The sequence below is a fragment of the Nuphar pumila genome, chromosome 17 (assembly GCF_984573655.1).
Source record: "Nuphar pumila chromosome 17, dmNupPumi1.hap1.1, whole genome shotgun sequence".
In the NCBI taxonomy this organism is placed as follows: Eukaryota; Viridiplantae; Streptophyta; class Magnoliopsida; order Nymphaeales; family Nymphaeaceae; genus Nuphar; species Nuphar pumila.
The window spans coordinates 52,060,986-52,088,767 of record NC_143265.1 but is presented as its reverse complement, the minus strand read 5'-3'; the positions used below and the strand labels follow the sequence as shown (position 1 = coordinate 52,088,767).

At 39.7% G+C, this 27,782-nt stretch overlaps 1 pseudogene; it reads right to left on the bottom strand.

The window, feature by feature from the left end:
• LOC149811963 (uncharacterized) overlaps positions 1-25,826 on the bottom strand; it is a 31,721-nt pseudogene extending 5,895 nt beyond the window's left edge.
• Positions 25,827-27,782: the final 1,956 nt, after the last annotated feature.

Below are 27,782 nucleotides of genomic sequence, written 5' to 3'. Positions count from 1 at the left end.
ACATAGAATACATGTATGGATTAAACTCAACACAAGGCAAAAGATTAGAGTGAGTTAAGCGGGGCTGTCATGATTGACATGTTAAAATCAACGCAATATGATGCTGAACATTGAAAATATGTTGTAGAATGAACTGACCAACATGAATAAACCATTGCAGGAAAAACTGATAGAATAATGAAATCTATCAACTATAAAGACCTAAGGAAATATATGGAATATGGACACGATTTTCTATTCCACTCGATTGCGGGAATCAAAATGTAATTTCATTGTAAGAGATGTCCCAAAATTTCAAATTCAAAGATAAGGGTAAAGATGATATCACAGCTACAAACAGGATAGATGCAAGACAAAAAAAAAATCATGGAATATACATTCAATATGTTGTATAAAATGATTAGGCAGAGATACATAATATGAAGCAATGAATATAACAGGGATCAATATTTATTCCGATGAGACCTTATACAGGTTGCACAAACAATATGACAAACCCCATAGACACAGGGGAGTTAAAGCAGACACTGAAACCTGAGTAATACAAAAAGACACTACAGTGTGGTAGATAAAGGAGAGCTAAAACAAAACCTGTAAAAGAACACAAGAAATGGATGCTAAAATTAAATATATCAATAAAACAGTAAAAGGATTAAGATAGAAACAATGAAATGATCATGTAAGACTAAGGTGCATGAGTGAATAAAAAAAAAAAGTAAGATCAAATGTAGATTGGCACAGAGCCATTTGCCCAGCAAACCCAGGTTAGATGCTGGATCTCAAAGCAACTCTGATCAGAGTTCCAGATCACTAGCTGCTGCAATAGGCTGCTGGTATGGGGTGATGCTCATATAATGGAACGAAGTCTTAAAAAAACACAAACAAAATGCTAAAAATGGCACAGGGACGATGCTCTACATAGTAACATAATAAAACAAAATGGTAATAATGATGATCCAAGAAAGAGATCCACCAGAAATAGGTTGGGAATTCAGACGAATAATAAAAAAAAAAGAAAGGAAGACACAATAGAAATCAACAACGCGACGATAATAAAAAAAATGAGTAAAAAAAAAAAAACAGGGGCAGGAAATCAAATAGCAAGAGGGATGAGTATGCTGTAGACTGAAAATTCAGATCAGTTTAATAGAACCAGATCAATGGACGATCAATGTGGAAACAAAATAGAATGATAAATTAAAATAAATGAAATAATAAAGAAAAGAAAAAAAAATCAAAAGGAGATCGACGCGTTACTTGATTATCGAGAGGGAGCAAAGCATTGGGGAAATTACAATGCAAATGAAAATGGAAATCATGAAAGAGCGCAGAAAATGTGTTGGAACATAGTTGTTTCGTTAATATAGCATTGCGCAGATCGACACTGCTATATGCAGGTCGACCTTGCGAATTATGCTGAAAATAAACAGCAAAAGAAAGAAAAAAAATTGCAAACGTAGAAAAGAGAATAGAGTGATGGCTTACCTGTAGTTGAAAGGGTTCTGAAAGAGGGAGTCGAGTCTTCTCTTCTTTCTGCTATGGGGATCTTCTAAGGCTTGAAGAAAAAGAGGGTGGTTCACCTGAGAAAACTCAATGCAAGAGGAGAAGGCCGATGTTGATGGATGTAATCGATGGTTTTCTTTGGCTTTCAAGAATCTCTGGAAGAGGGAGCAGAGGAGGGGAATATCAAGAAATACCAGAATGGGGAGGCTAACCATCGATGTTCTTGATGTTTAGGGGATGCCCGTTTATATAAGCAAGAGAAGAATCGTCGAGAAAGGGAGGGAGAAGGTTCGAGATGGATGAGAGAGGAAGGAGGAGCAGGAAACGGTTGAAGATCGGTGGTGGAGATGAAGGGGGCGATCGATGCTTCCAGAGGGAGAGTGAGTGAGTGTGTGTGTGTGTGTGTGTGTGTGTGTGTGTGTGTGTGTGTGTGTGAGAGAGAGAGAGAGAGAGAGAGAGAGAGAGAGAGAGAGAGAGAGAGAGAGCTCGGTTGTTGGGGAAGGCCATTACAGGTTTTTCTTCCAAATTTCCAAAACAAGGCTCCCCTTTGATAAAAAAACTTTTTCTAAAAGGGATTTTCACTTCTCTCAACCAATCTTTCGTATTTTTATTTTGATTTTTTGTTCGCTTTCTCTCTCTATATATGTATATTTTGTATTTTTTTTGTTATTTTTGGAATAAAACTCTAAACTCTAAACAAAAATAAGGGATTTAAAAACTATTTTTATATTTTTGAGAGATATTTACAAAAGAGGGGTTTTCTGAGAATTCAGGTTCGATTTTTTCAGAAAACGGGTTTAGATCCGAATTTTTATGGAAATATTCGAGTTTTTAATCTTGAATCGAGAAATATAAGACAATGGATCCAAATGGATACCAGATGAGCTGTCTGAGTCATTCAGAAATATTTTTTGTATTTTTTTTTAATTTGAGAATTGGACAATGAGGCTCAGATTTGGATTCTAAACACTGGATTCAGATCCGAGATTGAGTCGGAGATAGAAAATGTATTTGGATCCCAGTGAATCTGAGAAATTACTGGAATTCAGATTAAAAATGAGTCAATTTTTCAGAAAATGGAGGCTAAGGGCAATAGGGGAATATTTACAAAATTTTGAAAAATTTGGGGTGTTCACAAATGCCCCTCTTTGCTACTAAGTCGGTTGAAAGCCGATCTTAATGGCAAAGAAAACACCCCAAATTTTGAAAAATGCCCCAGTCAGCAGATCTGAACTGGGTGTGGAAGAATTTATCTTGAAAGACATGATTCCTCAGGTTTAACCTTATCCTGAATGGTTTTAAGGAGACGAAATCCTCAAAAATGACATGACTGGATAACGGAAATGAGGAAAGCGTGATAGGACTTTGGGTGAAGATCCTAAAATGATGAAAGATAAGAATTTTGATTAAGTCTCATGAGTGAGGCGAGATCAGCTTTTGGAATGACTCAGGTTTAGCCCTTAACCTGGATGGGACGAAGATACATCAAGATGATTTGAATGAGGAAAGGAATACATGAGGGCCTTGATGGGATATTTTTGAGAAAATATCTCGTGATATGAAGCTCAAGTATAATCCTTTCTTGGATAGATATAAAAGGTATGGATTTCTTTGATGAGGAAGACCCTGATGGGACTGGGAGAGCATACCTTGTCGAGATGAGAAACCTCATTGAAACGAGGCTTAGGTTTTACCCGAACCTGAAAAAGGAAGATACATCGTGAAAACATGAGGCAACAGGTTTATCCCTTAGCCTGAGAGGGACGACCATACGAAATACTCGAAATGAAAAGACCATGATGGGACTTCCGGAGTTTGGACAAACAAATCCAAAAGGGGTTTTGTGAAATGAGAGAAAATGGGGTTCCCTAAAGCTGAGAAAAGGGATGATCTTGAGCGCCTCATTGCTGAGACTAAATCAGCTTTTGAAATGACTTTCGCAAGAAGTACAGGTTTGACCCTTAACCTGAGCAGGTGATATCGTATGGAATTCTTGAATGAAGAAACCGTGGTGGGACTAGAAAGGATATCTAGCCGAAATGAGATTCAGGTTTAACCCTAACCTGAAATGAAAAAATACCTTAACCTGAAAGGGACAACCATACAGAATCCTCGGATGAAGAAACCATGATGGGACCTTCAGAGTTTGGACGAACAAATCCGGAAGGGGTTTGCGAGAGGAGAAAGATGAAGTTCTCTAAAGCTTGAAAAAGGGATGATCTGGGGCGTTTCATTGTTGAGACTAAATCAACTTTTAAAAACAGATGACCTCTCGCAAAGAATTCGGGTGATACCTCAAGGGGTGAGGTAACAGGTTTAATCTTTAGCCTGAATGGATACAGAATCCTCGAAGAGCGGGGAAACTGTGATGAGACCTCTAGACTTTGCACAACAAGTCCAAGAGGGGTTTGCAAAAGGATGAAAATGGGGGTCTCTAAAGCTTGAAAAGGGGTTGATAAAGGGGTGCCTCATTGCTGAGACTAAAATAACTTTTAACAATAAAAGACCTTTTGCAGAAAGTTCAGGTTTAACCCTTATCCTGAGCGGGAAATGTCTATGGCAGGACAGTGGGAAACACAGGGAAGTGTGCAGATCTGAGAGACTCAAATCAAACAGAAGGGAAGGAGTTTTCAGTCCTAATGAGGGACGACGTCAGGATATGTCAAAACAAACATCAAGTTCTTGCTTCACGTTAGGATAACTAGAAAATATTGCCAATAAGATGCCAAAAAATTATAGTTGATTCAGAATGATTGAATTGTGCATATGTGTGAAGGCATCACCTCTTTCTACCTAGAGTATTAACTCCAAATTAGGCTAACTTCGTAGAATCAAGAATCAAATTCAAATTTGTTGTTGTTGAGTTTTTTCAAGGAAGATATCAATTTCCTTGATATGAAAAGAGAGAAAATATTTTTAGCGTCATAAAAGCAATTGAATGAAAATATATTGATAGAAGAATTTCACATAGATAAAGATAATTCTTGGCAGTTTTGGCAGTTTGATATCCTGGGGCTTTTCCCATGATGATCTTTTTGCACTCTTTTTGAGTCATTGAGCTTTCTTGGGTTTTTGTGAGAAGCTTATTACATCATCCTTTATTTTGGAGATGTCCTGACTTTTCTTCTTTTTCTGGGAAGGATACGTCACAAACTCCTTTATCTTGGAGATGCTCTGATCCTTCTTTTTCTTAGGAATTATATTGATGATATTGTTTCTCATTGGTCGAAAATCTCTAAATGATAGCAGAAATCAAATATCCTTTAGGGTTTGTCGGGAGGCTCATCGCAGTCGCCTTCATCTTGAGGGTGCTCTGAACGTTCCCTAGAAGGATCTGTCATAAACTCCTTCATCTCAGAGATGATCAGAATCTTCTTTGGCCTCGGGGGTCGAGCTCGCATATTCGTCTTCATCTTGACGACAATTGAGAGATCCCTTTTGTAGATATTTGATTGAAGCTTAAATGACTGAGGAGATATGGATTGGGTAGGTTCTTTTACTGCCCAGGATATTTCCACTGCCTTACTGTCAGAAGAACGATCTTTTAGAATGTGCCATAGTTATGATCAATATCAATTCACTTATGGCTTTTCAACATCATCGAATTTTTCCTTTACCGGTCATATCAAAGATTTTTCTTCATCCTCTTGGTTGACCAACAAAAAAAGCTTGAATTTTGCTCTTTCTTCGCAAAAGTCTCATCCTTTTGAAAGTAATACTGAAAGTAGTTTGAGGTAATCCTTCGTGTGATGAAAGCTTTGAGATCAACAATGGTTTTTGATAGCGAATTGGCAAAATATTCTTGAAATCCTTGATGAAAGTAATTGCTTGATATCGAATCGACATGTCCGTGACAAAATTCTCCTCTCTTTTTTCCCATAAAGAGAGACTCAGGCTTAGCCCTTACCTGAATGGGAATGATGAAAATACTCCTCTCTTCCCTGAAGAGGAGGTGTTTGCAAAACAGAACTTTCCAAGAGAAATTAAGTTTTCATCAAAACTCCCTATCTCTAGGCTTCTCTTATGGAAAGACAGTCAAAAACAAAGTTTGAGAAAGTATCACAGAGGAACGAGTCCATCACACTCTCCCTAGAAGAGGGTCCTCTGTGAAGGTGGTGGCCAAAGATGAGAAAATACCGGGGGCCACAGAAGGAAACAGGATTTCGTCGAAGCTCTCCCCAGAAAAGGGGTCCTTTGTGTAAAGTTGGTTTGTTGTTTTGCAAACAGTTCACAAAGAAACAAGTCCCTTTAAACTCTCCATAGAAAAGGGTCCTTGCGAACGAAAAGATAGTTGCATGCAAAAGGAATGAGCTACCTCAAACTCTTCCTAAAAGAGGGTCCTTCGCAAGGGAAAAAGATTGATTTTGACAAAAATGATAACCCAAAGGTTGAAATTGAGATTTAGAACTTGCACGTTGATGATTTGGTTAGTACAAAGACTGAACCTGGAGGGCTAACTGATCAGTCAGCCAAACACTAGCACGAGCGCTAGATGTACCAGTACAAGCACTGGATATTAAAAATGCACCAGTACGAGCACTGAATTTTTGAAAACGCACCAGTCTGAGCACTGGGTCTTTGAAAATGCACTAGTACGAGCACTGGGTTTTGAAAATGCACCAGTACGAGCACTGGATTTTTGAAAATGCACCAATACGAGCACTGGATTTTTGAAAATGCACCAATACGAGCACTGGGTTTTAAAAAATGCACCAATACGAGCACTGGGTTTTCAAAATGCATCAGTACGAGCATTGGGTTTTGAAATGCACCAGTACGAGCACTGAGTTTTGAAAATGCGCCAGTACGAGCATTGGGTTTTCAAAATACACCAGTACGAGTACTGAATTCTGAAAAACATACGAGTACGAGCACTGGATTTTTGAAAATGCACCAGTATGAGCACTGGGTTTTTGAAAATGCACCAGTACGAGCACTGGGTTTTCAAAATGCACCTATACGAGCACTGAATTTTAACTAAAACATACCAGTACGAGCACTGAGTTTTTGAAAATGCACCAGTATGAGCGTTGGGTTTTAAATAAAACATACCACTACGAGCATTGGGTTTTTGAAAATGCACCAGTACGAGCGTTGGGTTTTGAAATGGAGACCGACATTCTTGAGATATTTGGAAATCAAAGTGGGAATGATTGTCGATGTTTTAGGATTATCCCTTATCCTGAATGGGAAAAGAATACCTCGAAGGTCGAGGATCAGGTTCATCCCTTAACCTGAGAGGGAATGAAAAACCTGAGTCTAGAACTCGATTTTTTAAAGGAAAAAAACTTTGGTCCAATGCAAGCACTGGATCAAAGAGGAGAAATCCGAGTCGGAACTCGAAATTGCGAGAATAAAAGATAAAGGGGAAAATCCAAGTCGAAACCCGGATCTTTAAAATGAAAGAGAGAAAAGAAAATAGAGTTTGAAAACACAAATTTTTGAGGTAACAATTGGTCTAATGTGAACATCAGATCCAAAAGGAAGCCCGAGTCGAAACTCGAAACTCCGGAAATAAGAATATATATAAAAGGGAAAACCCAAGTCGGAACCTGGTTTTTCAAAACAAAAGATGAATGAGAAAATTGAGTTTGAGAACTCGAATTCTCGACGTAACAATTGGTCCAATGCGAACATCGGATCCAAAAGGAAGCCCGAGTCAGAACTCGAAACTCCAGAAATAAGAATACATAAAAAAGGGAAAACCTGAGTCGGAACCCTGTTTTTCAAAACAAAAGATGAATAAGAAAATTGAGTTTGAGAACTCGAATTCTCGACGTAACAGATGGTTCAATGCGAACATTGGATCGAAAAGGAAGCCTAAGTCGGAACTCGAAACTCCGAAAATAAGAATATATATAAAAGAAAAAACCCGAGTTAGAACCCGATTTTTCAAAACAAAAGATGAATGAGAAAATCGAGTTTGAGAACTTGAATTTTCGACGTAACAATTGGTCCAATGCGAACATCAGATCCAAAAGGAAGCCCGAGACGGAACTCGAAACTCCAGAAATAAGAATATATATAAAAGGGAAAACCCGATTCAGAACCCGATTTTTCAAAACAAAAGATAAATGAGAAAATTGAGTTTGAGAACTCAAATTCTCGATGTAACAATTGGTCAAATGCGAACATCAGATCCAAAAGGAAGCCCGAGTCGGAACTCAAAACTCCGAAAATAAGAAAATATATAAAAGGGAAAACCCAAGTCGGAACCCGGTTTTTCAAAACAAAAGATGAATGAGAAAATCAAATTTGAAAACTCGAATTCTTGACGTAACAATTGGTCCAATGCGAACATCGGATCCAAAAGGAAGCCCAAGTCGGAACTCAAAACTTCAGAAATAAGAATATATATAAAAGGGAAAACCCGAGTCGGAACCCAGTGTTTTAAAACAAAAGATGAATAAGAAAATCGAGTTTGAGAACTCGAATTCTTGACATAACAATTGGTCCAATGCAAACATCGGATCCAAAAGGAAGCCCGAGTCGGAACTCAAAACTCCGGAAATAAGAATATATATAAAAGGGAAAACCCGAGTCTGAACCTGATTTTTTAAAACAAAAGATTAATTCAAAAATCAAGTTTGAGAACTCGAATTCTCGATATAACAATTGGTCTAATGCGAACACTGGATCCAAAAGGAAGCCTGAGTCAAAACTCGAAACTCTGAAAATAAGAATATATATAAAAAAGGGGAAAACCCAAGTCGGAACCCGTTTTTTCAAAAATAAAAGATAAATGAGAAAATCGAGTTTGAGAGCTCGAATTTTCGATGTAACAATTGGTACAATGCGAACATCGGATCCAAAAGGAAGCCCGAGTCGAAACTCGAAACTTCGGAAATAAGAATATATATAAAAGGGAAACCCTAAGTCAGAACCCAGTTTTTCAAAACAAAAGATGAATAAGAAAATCGAGTTTGAGAACTCGAATTCTCGACATAACAATTGGTCCAATGCGAACATCGGATCCAAAAGAAAGCTCGAGTCGAAACTCGAAACTCCAAAAATAAGAATATATATAAAAGGGAAAACGTGAGTCGGAACCCGATTTTTCCAAATAAAAGATGAATGAGAAAATCGAGTTTGAGAACTCGAATTCTCGACATAACAATTGGTCCAATGCGAACATCGGATCGAAAATGAAGCTCAAGTTGGAACTCAAAACTCCGGAAATGAGATATAAAAGTGAGACCCGAGTCGGAACCCAAATCTTTTAAAGTAAAAATATATAAAAATGAAAAACAAAAACCTGAGTCGGAACTCAGATGGGAAGGAAATACTTCCAACCTGGGAGTCGGATTCTAGTGGGATCGACAAAAGGTACGAATAGATTTTGGCAACGAAGAAGATGAGAGATTTATTCAAGATCATCGACCCAAGATGACCTAAGATTTGAATTTTACTTATGATGATTTTCAGGATTAACCCTTATCCTGAAGAGAATTCGACAAAAAAAAAATTGATAGAGATTGATAAAGGATAGAAAGAATTGATAAAAGGAAAGAATCAATAAAATTGATGAAATTGACAATAAAAATTAAAAGGGATTGGTAGAAATTTGAGGAAAAATTGATGATAAAATACTTCAGGACTATCCCTTATCTTGAAAGAAAAAGGACCTCGCGGGATGAGGTTCAGGTTTATCCCTTAACCTGAAAGAGAAAAAGAACAAAGGAGTACCTCATTGAAAAGAGGCATCAGGTTTATCCCTTAACCTGAAAGGGTTAGGGAATAAGGATTTGATAAAATTTAATAAAATTGATGAAAAATCGATAAAATTTGATAAAACTGAATAAAATTGATAAAATAAAGATTGATCAAAGATTTAATAAAAATTTGACAAAATTAAAGCAAAGAGTTTGTCTGATCCTGCCTGCACATGATGAAAGGAAGATAGAGGTATAAAAATAAAAAATAAAAATGCCCCAGTATCATGGAGAAGAATGTGAGAATTGATAGAAGATCATTATTTTATTGAAAGGCTCTTTGAAGAGTACAAAAGGCTAGACGAACATTTTAAGTATAAAATATCTTCAAGTGCAGAGCATTGATTGGGTCTGGCAGTTCCACCCCATCTGCATTGATCAAACGATAGGAATTGCGAGGCAGCGCTTCCTTAACCACATAAGGGCCTTCCCAATTGGGTGACCATTTGCCCCGTGGCTGATGCTTGAGATGAGTTGTCGATCTGAGCACCAGATCATTAACTCAGAATTTTCTCTCAATAATTGTCTTGACATAATGCCTAGCTATCCTCTGACGATAAGCTTGAGCATGCCCTGCTGCCTTGAGTCTCTTCTCGTCCAACAGATCAAGTTGTACCAACCTCTGCTGCTGATACTGATCAAGCGGGAGTTCTATGAGTGACACAAACTTGAATGCAGGCTTCTGAACGTGGTGAGCTAATACTACCTTAGTCCCATAGACGAGCTCTGAAGGTGTAGCATTGGTGGGGGTCTGAATGGTGGTTCAATATGCCCAAAGTACATCGTGCATCTTCTCGTGCCAATCACGACCCGTTTCCACAGTTCTTTCCAGAATGTGGATCAAGATCTTGTTGGTGGCCTCTGCCTGGCCATTCTCTTGAGGATAATACAGAGCTGAAAAATGATGATGAATCCTAAACTTTGAACAGAAGGTCTTCATCATCTCATTCTTGAAATGACTACCATTATCTGACACAATATCGTGTGGTACGCCGAAACGACAAAGAAGATTCTTATGGATAAAAGAAACCACATGTCGGCCTTCCACTATTCGCAGAGTTACAACCTCAACCCATTTGGTGAAGTATTTTATAGCTACGAGAAAATATTTATGGCCATTAGAAGCCGAAGGAGTGATTGGACCCACCACGTCGAAGGCCCACATCGAAAAAGGCCAAGGAGAAACCACATACTACAAGTATGCGGCTGGAGCATGAATAGAAGGTACATGCATTTGACATTTGATGCACTTCCTTGCGAATCGATGGCAATCCTGCTGCATGGTTTTCCAATAATACTTTGCCCGGATGATCTACTTGACGAGCGTTTGGTAGCCGACGTGACCACCACAAATTCCCTCATGTGCCTCTTGGACAACTTCCATGGCTTCATCTTTGTCTAAGCATCTGGCATACTCAGAACTGAACCCACAACGGTAGAGAGTATTGGCAATGATGAAATAGCGGGCGGACATGCGATGGATCGCACGTTGCTCCTTTCTTGACATCTCTGGTGGGAATTCACTAGTTTCAATAAAGTTTTTAATGTTTTGGTACCAAGGCTTCTCTTTCTAAGCGGCTTGGTTTACTTGCTCAGCTGAAATGAAAGCAGGTTGATCAAGTCTGCCAATCTCGAAGGAACGAAAGGATTCACTATCTTTGAAAGACAAAATGGAACCCAGACAGGCCAGGCCATCTGCTATGTGATTGTATTCTCTCTTGATATAGTTAAGCTGAAATTCTACAAAGTTGCCTATGAGAGCTAAGGCAATCTTCTGATAGGGGATCAATTTTGAATCCTTGACTTGTCATTCAGCATTAACTTGACTGATAACAAGCAATGAGTCGCTGAAGGCATGTACTCTCTTGACATTGAAGTCTTGCAGAATCTTGAGGCCTTGTATTAGAGCTTCGTACTCGGCCATGTTATGAGTACATTGAAAGCTGAGTTTGAGAGAATAAGGGATCATCTACTTTTCGGGAGTGATCAATAAGATTCCAATCCCTATGCCAGACATATTTCTGGCTTCATCAAAGAAAAGAGTCCAAACTGCGGATTCTTGAACATTGCAGATGTGATCGTCGGGAAAATCATCTTCCGCCTTGATTTCTTCTGTCAGTGGGAAATCTGCCAACTGATCTGCGATAGACTGGCCCTTGACTGAGTTCTGAGATACATACTCTAAGTCGTATTGCATCAGGAGGACTTGTCATTTCACAATCCGTCCAGTAAGAAATGGTTGCTCAAGGATGTACTTGAAGGGATTGAGCCTTGACAAAATTTTGATTTCTGAGGCCATCAGATAATCTCTCAGCTTCTGACATATCCATACTAAGGCTAGACATGTTTTTTTTATCTGAGAATATTTTTTCTCATAGTCGATGAAAGTCTTGCTCACGTAATAAATGGCGTTCTCTATCCGACTGCCTTCCTCATACTGTGCAAGAAATCCGCCACAAGCGTTCTGGTTAACGGAAATATACAAGAGAAGTGGTTTTCCAAGTTCTGGTGGCTTTAGAATGGGTGGATTGAGGAGATATTGTTTGATGCGCTCGAACGAAAGCTGACATTCTGAGCTCCACTCAAATTTTACTTCTTTTCTCAATAAGTGATTGAAGGGCTCGCATCTCATGGCCAAATTGGAGATGAAGTGCCAAATAGACTGAATGCGCCCTTGAAGGCTCCTCAGCTCTCTGAGATTGGTAGGAGGCGACATATCAATGATTCCTTTTGTCTTAGCTAGATCCACCTCTATGTCTTTCTTGCTGATCATAAAGCCAAGCAGTTTGCCTGGCTCTACTCTGAAGACACACTTCTGCGGGTTGAGTCTCAGTTTATACAGAATGAGTCTTTCAAATACTTGGCCGAGAGCATCGAGATGATCCTCTCCTTCTTTGGACTTGACTAGGATGCCATCCACATAGGCATCCATTTTCTTGTGCATCTGGTCATAAAAAATGACTGCCATTGCTTTTTGATAAGTTTCTCCAGCATTCTTGAGCCCAAACGGCATGACTGTATAGCAAAATGTACCCCAAGGCGTAGTAAAAGAAGTTTTTGACTAGTCACAAGCGGCCAGTTTGATCTGATTGTAGCCTGAGTATCTATCCATAAAGGAAAACATGGCGTGCCCCGCCATGCTGCCAATCAAAGATCGATATTGGGGAGTGGATAATTATCCTTTGGGGTAGCCTTGTTCAGATCTTTGAAATCAATACAGATTCGGACTTTGTCATTCTTCTTGGGAACTGCTATGATGTTCACCAACCAGTTTGGATAATCAATTGTCTGGATGAATCCTGCCTTTAACAACTCCTCAAGTCCTTCTTTAACTTGTGGTGCCACTCGGGGATCCATTTTCCTGAGCTTCTGCTTGATTGGCTTAAAATCCGGTTTCAGCATAAGACGATGCTCGACCAATTTGGGATCTAAGCCTGACATATCCTCATAAGTCCAAGCGAAGACTTCTTGGCGTTGCTTGAGAAAATGGATGAATCTTTCCTTCTCATCTGAACTTAAGTTGGAGCCAATCTTGAGGATTTTTGGGTCATTTTCTGAACCAATATTGATATCCTATGTCGGATCTTGAACCAATGGGGATGGCTCATCCTGCTTCTGAATACTGGCAAATTCTGGTAACTCTTAAATCGCTGAATCAAACTCTGCTAGCTCTTTAATCTGTTTTGTTATCTTGCTGACCCCTGCCCTTGCCTTGCAGATCCTGGCTGGTTTGGAATGACTTTGAGAAAGATTGGGATTGACAACGAGCGTTTTGAGCAATTTAGGAGTCATGATTTGGCGATTCTGTAAAGCGCAAAGAAGGTTTTTTGAGAAAAAGCGAGAAATTAAAAGTTGCCTTTTGTACAGAAACAAAGAATACAGATATGGACAAAATGTAAGCAAATGGTCGTATACAGCAAGATGTAAAGAGAAGATGAAAATTTCATTGATTGATTTAGAACTGAAAACAACTTAATATTTACAGATGATTTGATAAAGAGAGGAAAATTGAGACAGAGTTGTCCATACACGATGACAAAAAAAGAGAGGAAACATAAAACAATGGCATCATCCTCTTCATTCTGCTCCCTTGACGAAGGTAGTCCTCCTGCCGGACGACTGACCAGTGAATCCCAATCCTATGTCAGTGATCTGTCAGGCGGGAATGATCAGTTCTACAATGCCATCCTCATTCCTACCAAGGCCCCTGAAGGGCTGGTAACCATGCTTCATCAGAAGATCGAACCCTTTCTTGGCTTTTGAGAATTGTAAGAATAGAGGGTGATCTTTGAAAGAAGCACAATCGAGGCTCCCACCCAACTTGAAGAAGTGAGGTTCGTGCCACTAGATCACTGTTGTGACGTTCTCTGATGGCTGGACTTCTTTTAGTTTGAGCATATCCAGGCTTTCACTAAGATTGATTTCATCAACTTCCCGGATGCTTGGGATGTCGACAGTAAAAGTAGGACGGGGAATCATGGGCTGTGGAAGTCTCTCTTCTGGATCTTCCCCCAAGACTATGGTGATCATCCCTCCTTTCGACCACTTGATGCATTGGTGAAGGGTTGAGGGAACAACGTTGGCATTATGGATTCAAGTACGTCCCAACATAAGGTTATACGTGGGTGGCATATTCACCACATGAAACAATACAGTGTGCACCGAATAATTGATGAAGATTTCAAGAAAGACCTTCCCCTTGGCTAGTTGTCCGTGGTTGTCAAAATCGTAGATCGTTATTGGATCTGGGGTATATTCTTGTTCTTTGAGGCCCAAGGCCCTAGCTGTCATCTCCGAACAGATGTTGAGGCTACTGCCTCCATCTACAAGCACATGAGGGACAATCATGCCCTTGGTCCGCACCACTATATAGAGAGCATTATTATGAAATGAATGAGGTTTTGGCAAATCCTCATCTGAAAAGGTTATTGGTACATTGGTCATTGCTTGATTAACTATTTGAGCCATATCTTGCGGAGTCGTGCTCGGCTTGACTTTGATCTTTCACAGCAGATCGTCTAGTACTTATTGGTGCTCAAGAGAAGCATGAGTTAAATCCAGGATGGAGATGTTCGACAACGCCGTGATAGGCTTCTGAACCGATCTTGAAGTTTCACCCTTCTTTGAAGCTGACTTGATAAAGCGCTTCAGAATCTTGGGAATCTGCTTGGAGACTTCTGTTGTCACCTTTGTTGGCTCATCAACTGACTTTTGGTTGTTGAAAAATGAAGTGATATCCACCCTCTTGGTGGAAGATTGTGCTTGACGCAGGACTAGGACCTGATGTTGATCCTGGATGTCCTGGCTGGAACATGGTTGAATACTGCCTTGAAGGAAAACTGTCTGCTCTGAAATTACTGCAGCTGAATGTTTGGGGAAAGGCTTGGACAAAATCTCGGGCTGCTCTTCGTCCTCATCCTCGATCAATAGATTCTTATCAATATAGTCTTGGATGATATTCTTGAGGACAAAACAATGCTTTGTGTCATGTCCTACAGTCCTGTCGAACTTGCAAATTTTTTCTGTCCATTTACCCATAGCAACTGGAGAATCTGCCACTTTAGGGAGTTTGACCATTCCTTTTGACAACATATATTCGAGGATATCTTCCCGAGATTGTTCCAGAGCTCTGAGTTCTCTGTCATAACTCCAGCCATCGTGCTTTGGCTTTAGTTGTTGTTTTACTTCAGGTTGTGGCACTAGCGGAACAGGCAGCGGCTTGATGAACTTTCCCTTCTGAGCTGCGGAATTCGTTCTTTCAGAGCTTCCTGAATTCTTGTTGTGGTTCTTCTTGTTCTTCTTGCTACCAGAACTGCTGCTGTTGCCTGAAAAATCTGTGGAATACGCAACATGTGCCTTCTTTTTCTACTCAGGGTTACCTCGGACGAACGGGTAACCTTCATAGAGGCCATTGTTCAATCTTGTTTCGAGTCATTCGGCTCTCTCGATCAATTTGATGAATGATTTGGCAGGAGACGTGGAGATGAGATTCCTCAGAGATTGGGAGAAGTTATTTAAGATGATTTGCAGCGCATGTTCCTCTGGAATGGGAACCTTCATTCTGTTACAAGTGCTCCTCCACCTGTGGATGAATTCTCCAGCTCTTTCATTCTCATTCTGCTTTAAATTGTACAGATGGTTGAGAGTTGGCAAGGCCTCAACATTAAACATAAAGTGCTCAATGAACATGTTCACGACTTTATCGAACTCTCGTAGTTCGATAGGATTAATGTGGTCTGCATACCACCTGACGACTACTCCTTCCAGACTGCGGGGGAAGCAGATGAATAAGACCCGGTTATCTCTTCTGAAACGACCGCACTTTGCATAGAACGTGGCCAGATGGGCTTTTGGATTGCCCGTTCCATCAAACTTGAGGAACTTGTGAGGGAGATTCTCCAGGTTATCATCCCCGTCTAGGCCATTATAGAAATCTTTGCCAGAATAGGTTTGCTTGCCTTTGCTCTTGGCCTGGATATCTTTGATTGCTCGAGTCATTTCCCTCAATTGCTTGTGCATTGGATCTTCGGTTGGAGCTCCAAGCTTAGGTTTGTTCACAGATTCAGGTTCTTCGGCAATCTTTACAAATTATCGCGGGAGATTCTGACTGAAGACAAACTGCTCTTCTTCTTCTGACTCTTCTTCCATTGATTCTGATTCTTCAGAAGTGGTGCCTGGCTGGACCTTTTTTCTGATGATTTTGACCTGCTTTTTCACAGCTTTCTTCTTCAACTTGCTTTTTGGAACGGTCTTTTTCAGACTAGCCTCAGCTTGTTCTGACATCATCCTTGCCATCATCTTCTGAAACAGACCATACATGGCGGGATCGATATCATCTCCTTTGTGCTGACTCTGTCCTCTGACTGACTTGGGAGAGTCCATTTCTTCCCCATCGTTGTCGCTATGCTGAGGAATTGTTTCTTTCCTAGTCCTTGTCTGAATCATTCTGATAATGCCAATGCTTTCAGTAGAATAAGGGAATGGTTAGACCGAATAAGAAACTTTTTCAAAACAAGATTTTGAGAAATGGAGGATATGGTAGATGATTAAAAGGATTATCCCATTACCAGGGATTGGGTCGTCATAGGATTTATGATAATTGCATCATCATTTTCATGATAACTGAGAAATGTGCCTTGTTACCTAGGCGAGTTTGTTAACCACGATAAAAAGATATTTGAAGACGAATGAGGAAGAGATTAAAAAGGAATATCCCCATTGTCGGAGATAAGTTCGCCATAAACATCGCGACTATCTATGCTCAAAATAATATTTGCCCAAAAAAATGCTTTTCAGCAGAACAAAAAGTAAATTTTATTGATAATGGATTCAAAGACAAAGAGAGGGTGGACAGACAGTTTGCCACCACTCTTGATATTCAATAGATACATTGGGTCCAGGAAATATAGAAGGAGAAATGAAGGAATCTCAAGTGTATTTGGCCGCATGGTATGCCCCAGACCACTGATCCGACTGCAGATCGAATTCTGGCATGTGACTCGCCGAAAAGCGAGTGTTGACACGAACCTGCCGCTGCGAGAACTGTCTGAGACACCTCTCTAGCTGTTAGTCAACACTGAAGAAGGGACCAAGCAATCTGTAGCGCTTGCTACGAGCATAAGTGTAGCAAGGAACTGATTCTTGTCTGTCAAAGTAATCCCAAGTGATCTCCTCCTGATGCAGACTCTCAATCAAGGCTCGACATTGAACGACAAACTTTGGCTTCTTGCTGTTAAACCTGAAAGAGCTGGCCTTTGATGGCACATGTCGCAGAAACCAAGATTGCAGAGCATAAGTGCATCCTTCTACCAGAATGGTTTCTCCAAGGGCGAAGCGAGTTAAACCTCGGTAGAGAAAGGCTAAAGCTGACATGGAAACTGAAAGTTGACGGGTCTGCTTGCTTCTCCATCTTTGAAAGAGTTGGGCAACTCTGACATCGATGAGATTCTGACCGTCCTGAAAGAATGTTAATCCCACTATGCATAGGACCATGGCATGCTGGATTCTGTCTTTCGTTGCTCGGGACAAGGTGTCAACTTCCTTGTAAGCTCCGTACTTGCGATAGAGCCCAAATAGGTCGATGAACTGACTTCCGTTGATCTCAGTGAGAGGCCAAGATTTGCTCCCTGTTGCTCTGGCTAATGCTTCTCGAACATCTACCCCCTTGACGTTGATCAGGAACTGATGCTCAACCGAATCATCTGGCTGACTAGCTGGTTCTGGCAATCCCATGATGTCACTGAACTCGTCCATCAGTAGAGTCATCTCTCCCCATGGAAACCAAAATGTGCAGGTACGCGGATTTCACCGCTTTGCCATAGCTTGAATCAGACTTCCATTGATGGTCTGCTTGCCCACTGCAGATGCCATCTCCAATCCACAATCATCAAAGTGGTCTGGGAACATACGCAAGAAGGTGGCGAACCAAGAATAATACCACCAAGGGAAGAAGGAATGAGACTGTATAACCCGATAATCTGGGGATCCATCCCTTATCTGATAGAAGATATGATCTTTGGGAAAGACAACATCGAAGGAATTTGACACCATCGAAATGATATTGGGGCAAAGAAGAATAAGGAGAATTAGATAGAATGCAGGACTTACGGCTAGACTCTTGGAGGAAAGGAGAATAGATATAAAATCCTGAAAATTTTGAAAGATTGAGGAAATTTAAAAGAATTTTCTAGGGTTTTTGAAAAAAATTTGATCCAAAAGAGAAAAGAATGTAAGTAAAAGAAAAATATACACATGGGGTTTCTGAAAATAAGAGGAAATTTTGAATAATATACCCAGGGTTTTGAAAAAGGTTTGATATATATAGGAGACTACATGGAAACATCGCATAATCACAACTGCACAAACAAAGATGTGCATACAACACTCCCTAAAGGCTGACTCTAAATGCAATATTTGAAATGGCTTGTAGGACCTTAATTCTAACTCTATGATTCAGATCATCTGATTTCAATCAAGGTACGCCGATATACTCAAGCTGAAGCTCAAAGTACGTGGCATAGAAATATTTCTCCGGTTCTAAGGTAATGGCTTCCCAACATCCTCGAGCACCTATCGATATACCTCAGACTATGGCCCTTAGGTACGTGGTAGGGGGAGCGCTAACCCAAATAAGTGGTCCAGTTGTGAGGCTCTCTCCCAAACTATGGTTCAGTGAGACAGCCCAGCAACGTGAAGACAGGGACAATATAGGTAGAGATTTTTTCGAAAACATGTTCAACATGCAATAAAACTAGAAAGCTCTAATGCAAGTCCTAAAAGAGATAGAATTAAAATAAAGAGAAGCATACCCTTGCATACATTGTTTGCATTCAATCCCTAGAATTGAGGAGAGTTGTATTTCAGATCTAAGTCTAAGTGAACATGCAATAGATCTCCTCAATATGGTCCTACCAAACCATACTTAAATCGTATATGCATTATGTCAGCTAATTGATGCAAATCATCAACTTAGGATTTAATCACCTTTTATAAAATGGTGCATGTGTCATTCGTGATCCCATTGGTGAAATTTTGTAATAAAGGAGGAAAATGATATGAAAACAAGCATATATATGCTCATACATTCTAATATAATGCAGGAAATGTAAATTTTCATTATAATCTAGCTATTACACCATTTACGTTGAATTTAAAAATATCAAAGTCTCTGATCTAAGAAAAGAAATCTGGATTTTTCAATCATTCCTGCAAAAATAGAGTTAGCATAAAAAAAATGCAGGTGACAAGAGATATCACATTTGAGGTTTAAGATGAAAATGGTGGAATGCTCATGCCTATGAAATTTTAATGCATCATGAACGAGAAAACATATACATTGGAATGTATTTAAATGATGGAATAAATATCTAAAATGCCTGTATGATATACTATGAAAAAATGCAAATGCAAAGATAATGTATATATGATATGCAGGGGAAGATGTGACTCAGTGTGGTGATTGCAGGGAGCATGCGCTAACAGATGATATGCAAGAAGGTGTATGTTGTGATGAAGGGCAGTTGACAATAGTGCCCAATATGAAGGCAAGTGGGAGTTTGACGTGAACAGTGACACGATGAAATATAATGGAGGCTGCTATGCTTACAGCAAATGGGGGATGATAAATGAAGGAAAGCAGGGACTGTGTTGGGCAAATGACGTTGCCAGCAGAGTAAGTGTGTGAACGTGTTGGGCAGCAATCACAACAGGTGATATGCTGGGAGCAATAACAATGTAGGTGAAGAGATTGTAACAGTACAGTACAGTTGGGTATGAATCCATCCCTGTTACCCTTTCTCGATAAGAAACAAGCCCTTCAACAAAGCGGCAGGCTGGGAAAAATAGCGCCATTGATTACGAATAGAACCACTGCATATGTAGATCACACTGTATTTATGGATACCCTGTACAATATTCCTCTATTGGGAATTGAAGAGTTCGATTGCCAAGGCAAAATCCCAGCAAATATCAATGAGAACCCTACAACAATAATTGCATCTAAACCCAAATATTTGCACTCAGAACCAAAGTGGACCCTGAGAAAAATGTCCAATGTTAAATAATGCTCAATGTTCCTGCTACATTTATGATGTCGTCAAGATCACCAAACTGGGATGTTTAGGAAGCCATACAAGCTCCAGGCGACAGGACATGCCCAATGATACCATCTCCACCACATGGGGACAACCGGGCGTGGAACCACAAAGCCAGAAAAGACATTCTCAATAAAAAAAAAAGGAAAATGCAGAAGATGCAATGGATGAAATCAAGAATTATTGTAACTGCCATCATGTCTTAGCAGGTGAAACACAGGAACATGAGGTATGTGAAGAATATATACAAAGAAGAAAGAAATAAAAAAAAGAAAATTTGCCAATAACTCATTTAAATCCTATCCTTGAATATACCATGACCCCATAGACCAGAGTTAAAACGTATGACGTTTCAGCAATAACCTATGCAAAAGCATATGGCATTGCTGGATATATTCCAGTAGCCCTTTTTCTGTAGAATCCAATCCTTTCAATGGGTACTACCAGTTGAACAAATGGTACATTGGTTTATACCAATGAACGGAATGGCAGCATGCATAGAACTCATCACATTTAGCAGCTCCTGCTGCCCATGGATTTTCATGGTAAGGTTCCAGAATATAGCTCCAAACCTCAAAGCTATGAAGGTTGTGAAGGTGTGGTGATAGGTGACATGGAGGGATGGTATAGCAAGGTTTTAATAGGGTATATACCTACTTCTGCTAATGGCACTGTAGCGGTGAGGGAGTGAAGGCACTATAGCAGCTGGTGTATGAAAGATGCTGTGAATAGTGAATTTTACAGGAGGATTGGAGATGGGAAAGTGGTGATGAAATGCATATTGTGAACAGATGTTTAGGTAGTGATGGCATATTGAAGGTGGGAAAGTGGGTGAATGGTGATGGTGTAAACTAACGATTAAGTATGTGTGCTAAAAAAATAGTTAAATTATGAAGGTGGCTGGAGACGTGTACAGTATCTACAGCAGGTGGGGTGTGCTTTGAGATGGTGACAGCTGGTGTGGAGTGAAGGTATGTGCAGGGAAGGTGCAAATGGCAGCATATGCTATGTTAAAGATAGAACGAAGAAGCAGGAAATAATAACAAAAAAAAATGTGTGTGTGCAGGAAATGGCTGATGATGGGAGTGAAGCTGGAACTAGTTGAGAGTACAACATATGTTCAAGAATCTCAGCAAACTTTAAGAGGCATTCATTAACATCTAAACCTTTCAAGTCACATTTATCAACAAAGCACATATGCAGGAATGAGTATCTAATATGAGAGGATGGAACAAATTCCTCGCATATTTTGTAGATCACTTTATCAAGATATTCATGAAATGAATTCCAGCTCATTTCATATAGCAGCCTCTTGGGTGACCTACCATCCCTCTGAAAAACCAAGGCATCCCATCGCCAAAAAAAAAGAGGGGGGAAGCTTACCATTTAGAATATCATAAAACTGGTAAGTGTCAGATTCTGTGATGCAGCCCTGATCAGAATGTCGCTTATTTTGTGATGACTGTAACGGAGGGGAAACACTGACATCTCCAGCATCACCATGATTTTTCATCAATTGGTCTATTCTCTTTGGACATCTGTAATGGCTTAGAACCCTTCATATTCTTTCTGAAATTCCAGAGAAGGGAACTTTGTATGCTCTTCTGATAGAGCAAGAAGTCCTTCAGCCATTTCTCTTGATTCAGCAGATATAAGCCCCTGTCCATCTAGGATGGAACTTCACTTCTCTTTTGAAAAGAGCAAGCTCGATATTCATTGCTTCTTTGGTAATATACAGTTTTGTATTCAAGGGCCCCAAGAGCTCCTTTTAAGGCAATTCATATTTCAAAGGCCCTGATTCGTGCTTTAGTGAATCGGGAGAAATGGGCAGCAGACCTCAATCAATTGTGAACCATATTTACAAAATTACAGAGAATACATGTATGGATTAAACTCAACACAAGGCAAGAGATTAGAGTGAGTTAAGCGGGGCTGTCATGATTGACATGTTAAAATCAACGCAATATGATGCTGAACATTGAAAATATGTTGTAGAATGAACAAACCAACATGAATAAACCATTGCAGGAAAAACTGATCGAGTAATGAAATCTATCAACTATAAAGACCTAAGAAAATATATGGAATATTGACACGATTTTCTATTCCACTCGATTGCGGGAATCAAAATGTAATTGCATTGTAAGAGATGTCCCAAAATTTCAAATTCAAAGATAAGGGTAAAGACGATATCACAGCTACGAACAGGACAGATGCAAGACAAAAAAAAACTCATGGAATATACATTCTATATGTTGTATAAAATGATTAGGCAGAGATACATAATATGAAGCAATGAATATAACAGGGATCAATATTTATTCCGATGAGACCTTATAGAGGTTGCACAAACAATATGACAAACCCCATGGACATAGGGGAGTTAAAGCAGACACTGAAACCTGAGTAATACTAAAAGACGCTACAGTATGGTAGATAAAAGAGAGCTAAAACAAAACCTGTAAAAGAACACAAGAAATGGATGTTAAAATTAAATATATCAATAAAACGGTAAAAGGATTAAGATAGAAACAATGAAATGATCATGTAAGACTAAGGTGCATGAGTGAATAAAAAAAAAGTAAGATCAAATGTAGATCGGCGCAGAGCCATTTGCCCAACAAACCCAGGTTAGATGCTGGATCTCAAAGCAACTCTGATCAGAGTTCCAGATCACTAGCTGCTGCAATAGGCTGCTGGTATAGGGCGATGCTCATATAATGGAACGAAGTCTTAAAAAAACACAAACAAAATGCTAAAAATGGCACAGGGACGATGCTCTACACAGTAACATAATAAAACAAAATGGTAATAATGATGATACAAGAAAGAGATCCACCAAAAATAGGTTGGGAATTCAGACGAATAAAAAGAAAAAAGGAAGACACAACAGAAATCAACAACGCGACAATAATAAAAAAAATGAGTAAAAAAAAAACAGGGGCAGGAAATCAAATAGCAAGAGGGATGAGTATGTTGTAGACTGGAAATTCAGATCAGTGTAATAGAACCTGATCAATGGACGATCAATGTGGAAACAAAATGGAATGATAAATTAAAATAAATGAAATAATAAAGAAAAGAAAAAAAATCAAAAGGAGATCGACGCGTTACTTGATTATCGAGAGGGAGCAAAGCATTGGGGAAATTACAATGCAAATGAAAATGGAAATCATGAAAGAGCGCAGAAAATGTGTTGGAACATAGTTGTTCCGTTAATATAGCATTGCGCAGATCGACATTGCTATATGCAGGTCGACCTTGTGAATTATGCTGAAAATAAACAGCAAAAGAAAAAAAAAACTACAAACGTAGAAAAGAGAATAGAGTGATGACTTACCTGTAGTTGAAAGGGTTTTGAAAGAGGGAGTCGAGTCTTCTCTTCTTTCTGCTACGGGGATCTTCTAAGGCTTGAAGAAAAAGAGGGTGGTTCGCCTGAGAAAACTCGATGCAAGAGGAGAAGGCCAGTGTTGATGGATGTAATCGATGGGTTTCTTTGGCTGGCAAGAATCTCTGGAAGAGGGAGTAGAGGAGGGGAATATCAGGAAATACCAAAATGGGGAGGCTAACCATCGATGTCCTTGATGTTTGGGGGATGCTCGTTTATATAAGCAAGAGAAGAACCGTCGAGAAAGGGAGGGAGAAGGTTCGAGATGGACTGGAGAGGAAGGAGGAGTAGGAAACGGTTGAAGATCGGTGGTGGAGATGAAGGGGGCGATCGATGCTTCCAGAGGGAGAGGGAGAGAGAGACAGAGAGAGAGAGAGAGAGAGAGAGAGAGAGAGAGAGAGAGAGAGCTCGGCTGTTGGGGAAGGCCGTTACAGTTTTTTCTTCCAAATTTCCAAAACAGGGCTCCCCTTTGATAAAAAACTTTTTTTAAAAGGGATTTTCACTTCTCTCAACCAAACTTTCGTATTTTTATTTTGATTTTTTTTCGCTTTCGCTATATATATATTTGTATATTTTGCATTTTTTTTGGTTATTTTTTTGTTATTTTTGGAATAAAACTCTAAAATCTAAGCAAAAATAAGGGATTTAAAAACTATTTTTATATTTTTTAGAGATATTTACAAAAGAGGGTTTTTTTGAGAATTCGGGTTTGATTTCTTCAGAAAACGGGTTCAGATCCGGTTTTTGAGAAAATATTTGAGTTTTTAATCTCGAATCGAGAAATATAAGACAGTGGATCCAAACGGATACCAGATGAGCTGTCTGAGCCATTCAGAAAATATTTTTGGTATTTTTTTTTAATTGAAAATTGGACAACGAGGCTCGGATTTGGATTCTAAACACTGGATTCGGATCCGAAATTGAGTCAGAGATAGAAAATGGATTTGGATCCCAGTGAATCCGAGAAATTACTGGAATTCGGATTGAAAATGACTCAATTTTTCAGAAAATAGATGCCAAGGGCAAAAGGAGAATATTTACAAAATTTTGAAAAATTTGGGGTGTTCACAGACTTTCACGAATGTGACCCTTAGTCAGCAATTCTTCAACTTGTCTACGAAGCTCTTCATACTCCGTAGGACTCATGCAATAATGTGGAGCATGTGGCAATACCGCGCTAGGGTGTAGATCAATATGATGTTGGACTTCCCACAGAGGGGGTAATCCGTCCGGTAATTTATCGGGAAAGACTTCACGGAATTCCTCTAAAAGGGGTGTGACTCTAGGATCCATTGCGTCAGACTTTGACTCACCACACGATGAATCAGAATCAACAGAGAACAAGAAGTAGCACGTGCTAGATTGACTCAGAGCCTCTTGGAGCTCGTGTGTAGCAATAAAAGCACTTGAAAGTTTAACTTTTGAAGGAGCAAGTTTGGATGAAGTGAGGTGGAAAATTTGAGTGGAAACTGGAGTACGAGAAGATGAAGCAGATGACGAAGATGAAGACAAAGGTGGTAGATCCTTGGATGGTTTTAAATGGATCTTCCACCCCTCGAATGTGAACGAGTATGAGTTGGATCGACCATTATGAATAACGGAACGGTCATACTGCCATGGTCTTCCGAGTATGATATGACTAGCATCCATGGGAAGCACATCACACCATACTTGATCGAAATAGGTATTTCTAATAAAAAATTTGACCAAGCATTGTCGGTCGACATGAATATCAACGCTCTTTTGGAGCCAGGACATCTGATACGGATGGGGATGAGTCTTACAACTCAAACCTAGCTTAGTCATGGCTTCAACTGAAATGACATTCTCACAGCAACCTGAGTCTATGATGAACCGACGCACTTTCCCATTAATGGTGCAAGCAGACTCAAATATGTGAGTTCTTAGCCACTGATCACTCATTTCTTGCCTCAGGGCCAAACAAACTCGCCTCGTGATGAGTGCTTTGACTCGATCAGGTAGCAATATATCCTCTTCCACAAACTCTTCTTCTGGTTCTTTTTCAAAGGATTCAATCTCTGGGTCATAAATGGGATCGAACTCAGGATTGAATTGAACATCCTCTTCTTCATGAATTCTTTCAACGAATAGGGCTTTGCCATGACATTCAGTGGACTTATAACTAGGTTTCCCACAAGTATAACACTTGATGGGAGTGCTCGAACTAGAGATTCTAGTATGGTTTTCTATCGGGCCATTCTGGCTCGTAACCCTAGGTGAGTTTGACGCATTGGGGTGACGGTAGGGTGTGGCAACTTTCGCACTGGGGACCGTAGGAGCCCGCGCTACTGGTCTAGTCACAGGACTAGGCCTAGCCAAAGTCTTTCTCCGGGTGGACCTCTCCCATTGACGTGCCTTTTGATGTGCTTCAGACACAGTCCAACACTCTACGAAGTTCAACATGTCTTGTAATTGAAAGTTCAGTCCTCCAATATACTTTGAAACTAATTGTTCTTCACTCTCACGGATGTCGTTCCGTGCCACGAGATCATGAAATTCTTCAGTGTATTGATCCACCGATCTGGTTCCTTGTTTCAGACTTTGATATTTCTGATATAGCTCACGATGATAGTTTAATGACAAAAACTGAGCACGAAGCTTCTGCTCCATGTGCTCCCATCGCTCAATCGGGGCTCGACCCTGATGTCTGTGTGTCTACTTGAGCTGACGCCACCAAGCTGCAGCTCGACCCTTTAATTTGAAGGATATTAATCTCACACGACGATCTTCGGGTACCTCCTTAAATTCAAGGATTTCGTGAACTTTGCTAATCCAATCCAGAAATTCTTTGGGAGTTCCAGTTCTTTTGAATTCTGGGATATCAAAACGTAAGCCCGAATCCCAATGGGATCTCCGCAACTGTAGGTTATCTCTTCTCTCTGAACTTCGTCGATGTGACTCAAAGTCATCATCAGAATCATACGATTGAGTTTCACGATTTCCTCGAGAACTGTGCAAACTCCTCTCATCACCCCGATCGTTAAATCTAACATTTTCGGTCATCTGACGAGTTAAATCTTCAACTCGGCGATTAGCCTCAGCGAGTTGTCTTTGTAAATCACGCACCTCATATCGGTGGTCACGATCATCATTTCTCCTATTAAAATTATTTTGACCTCGACCGCCTATTCGACCCGCTATGGTGAATGATACTTAAAAAAAAAATTGAGCCCCCACAACACCAAAAATCGTGTCGGATTGAGAAATCTGGCAACCCTCGCTCTGATACCAAAATGATGCAATGTTACGGTGGACTCAGTACACACCGATCCACTATCCAAGATCCAAACGGATCCAAACACACGCGAAAGCTAATATGATGTAGAGTCTGAACAGAACTCTGGAAAACAGATTTTCGAGACATGTGCACTCTGTTTCGATAGAGGCGGTCCAAATGAAAGTTGTGCGCAACTCGCACAACTTTCCAACAAATCCAAACACACCAGATTTGGGGTAGGAACGTCTGCTCCACGAACTCTCCATCGGAACTGCTAAACAAGTCCAACTCAGATTATCGTATTTCAAGGATAAATTGTTTGAAGTGAATTTTGTCCCCTCAAACGTTGGAGTTTGCGAAAACTCACAACTGACAAAAGTAAGGTCAAATCCTAAACTTTCCAGAACACTAAAGATTGTAATTTTTAAAAATTTCTACAATCCTCTACAAATTTTTGAATTTCGGAATGATATGAGTTATTGTTTCAGAAAAAAAAATTCAAAGATTCGACAGTAGCAAAAATGATCAATATTTTTGAGGCAACTAAGCAACGATTCATTCAAAACCAAAAACATAAAAGTTGTAGGTATAGATTACAACTTTCCACAGAATAAAAAAAATCGAAATTTCATTCAAGTAATCTCCAGAAAATCAGAAAATACCGAACACTATTAAGTTGGTTCTATAGCAGAAATATAACAGGGAACTTCTGTAAGTCCGACAACTTGACATACAAATTCAGAGGTCCAACGGACGAATCGCAAAGAGGTCTCAACTACAAAGTTGTAGACAATTGTCTCAGATTTCCAGGAAGCTAAAGAACACAAAAATCCGTTCAGAAATGAGTCCAACACGGATGTTTTATCAGAGATGCCTTTATTATCTCGTAACAGGAATTTGGTATTTTTAAGGGGATCCGAGTTCATACACACCCAACAATAGCCCCGAATAAAATTAGATCAAATGAGTCAACTCTTAACATAAACCCTCCTAAACATGTATTCACCACTCTTTAATGAATCAAAATAGTTTAACAATGATAAATCAAGAACAATCACAACACAAATGCGAATAAGAGTAACAAGGGACTAGAAGGAAGAATCGATGAAGATATTCGGGCTGAAATCGATAATGGTCGTCGTTAGGAAGCAATCGATGCCACAAGATGAACCACAAATAGTAGGGATGAATTACCAACCACCACAAACAAGTTTGTTACAGCCACAACGATTGTAACCTCTCACATGGTGATACATGGTTTCACCTTATTCTCCAAGCAACCTTCCACCAAACATTTACACTCAAAAGCTTTTCTCAAGCACCATCCACACCAAAAACTTGTTTTTTCT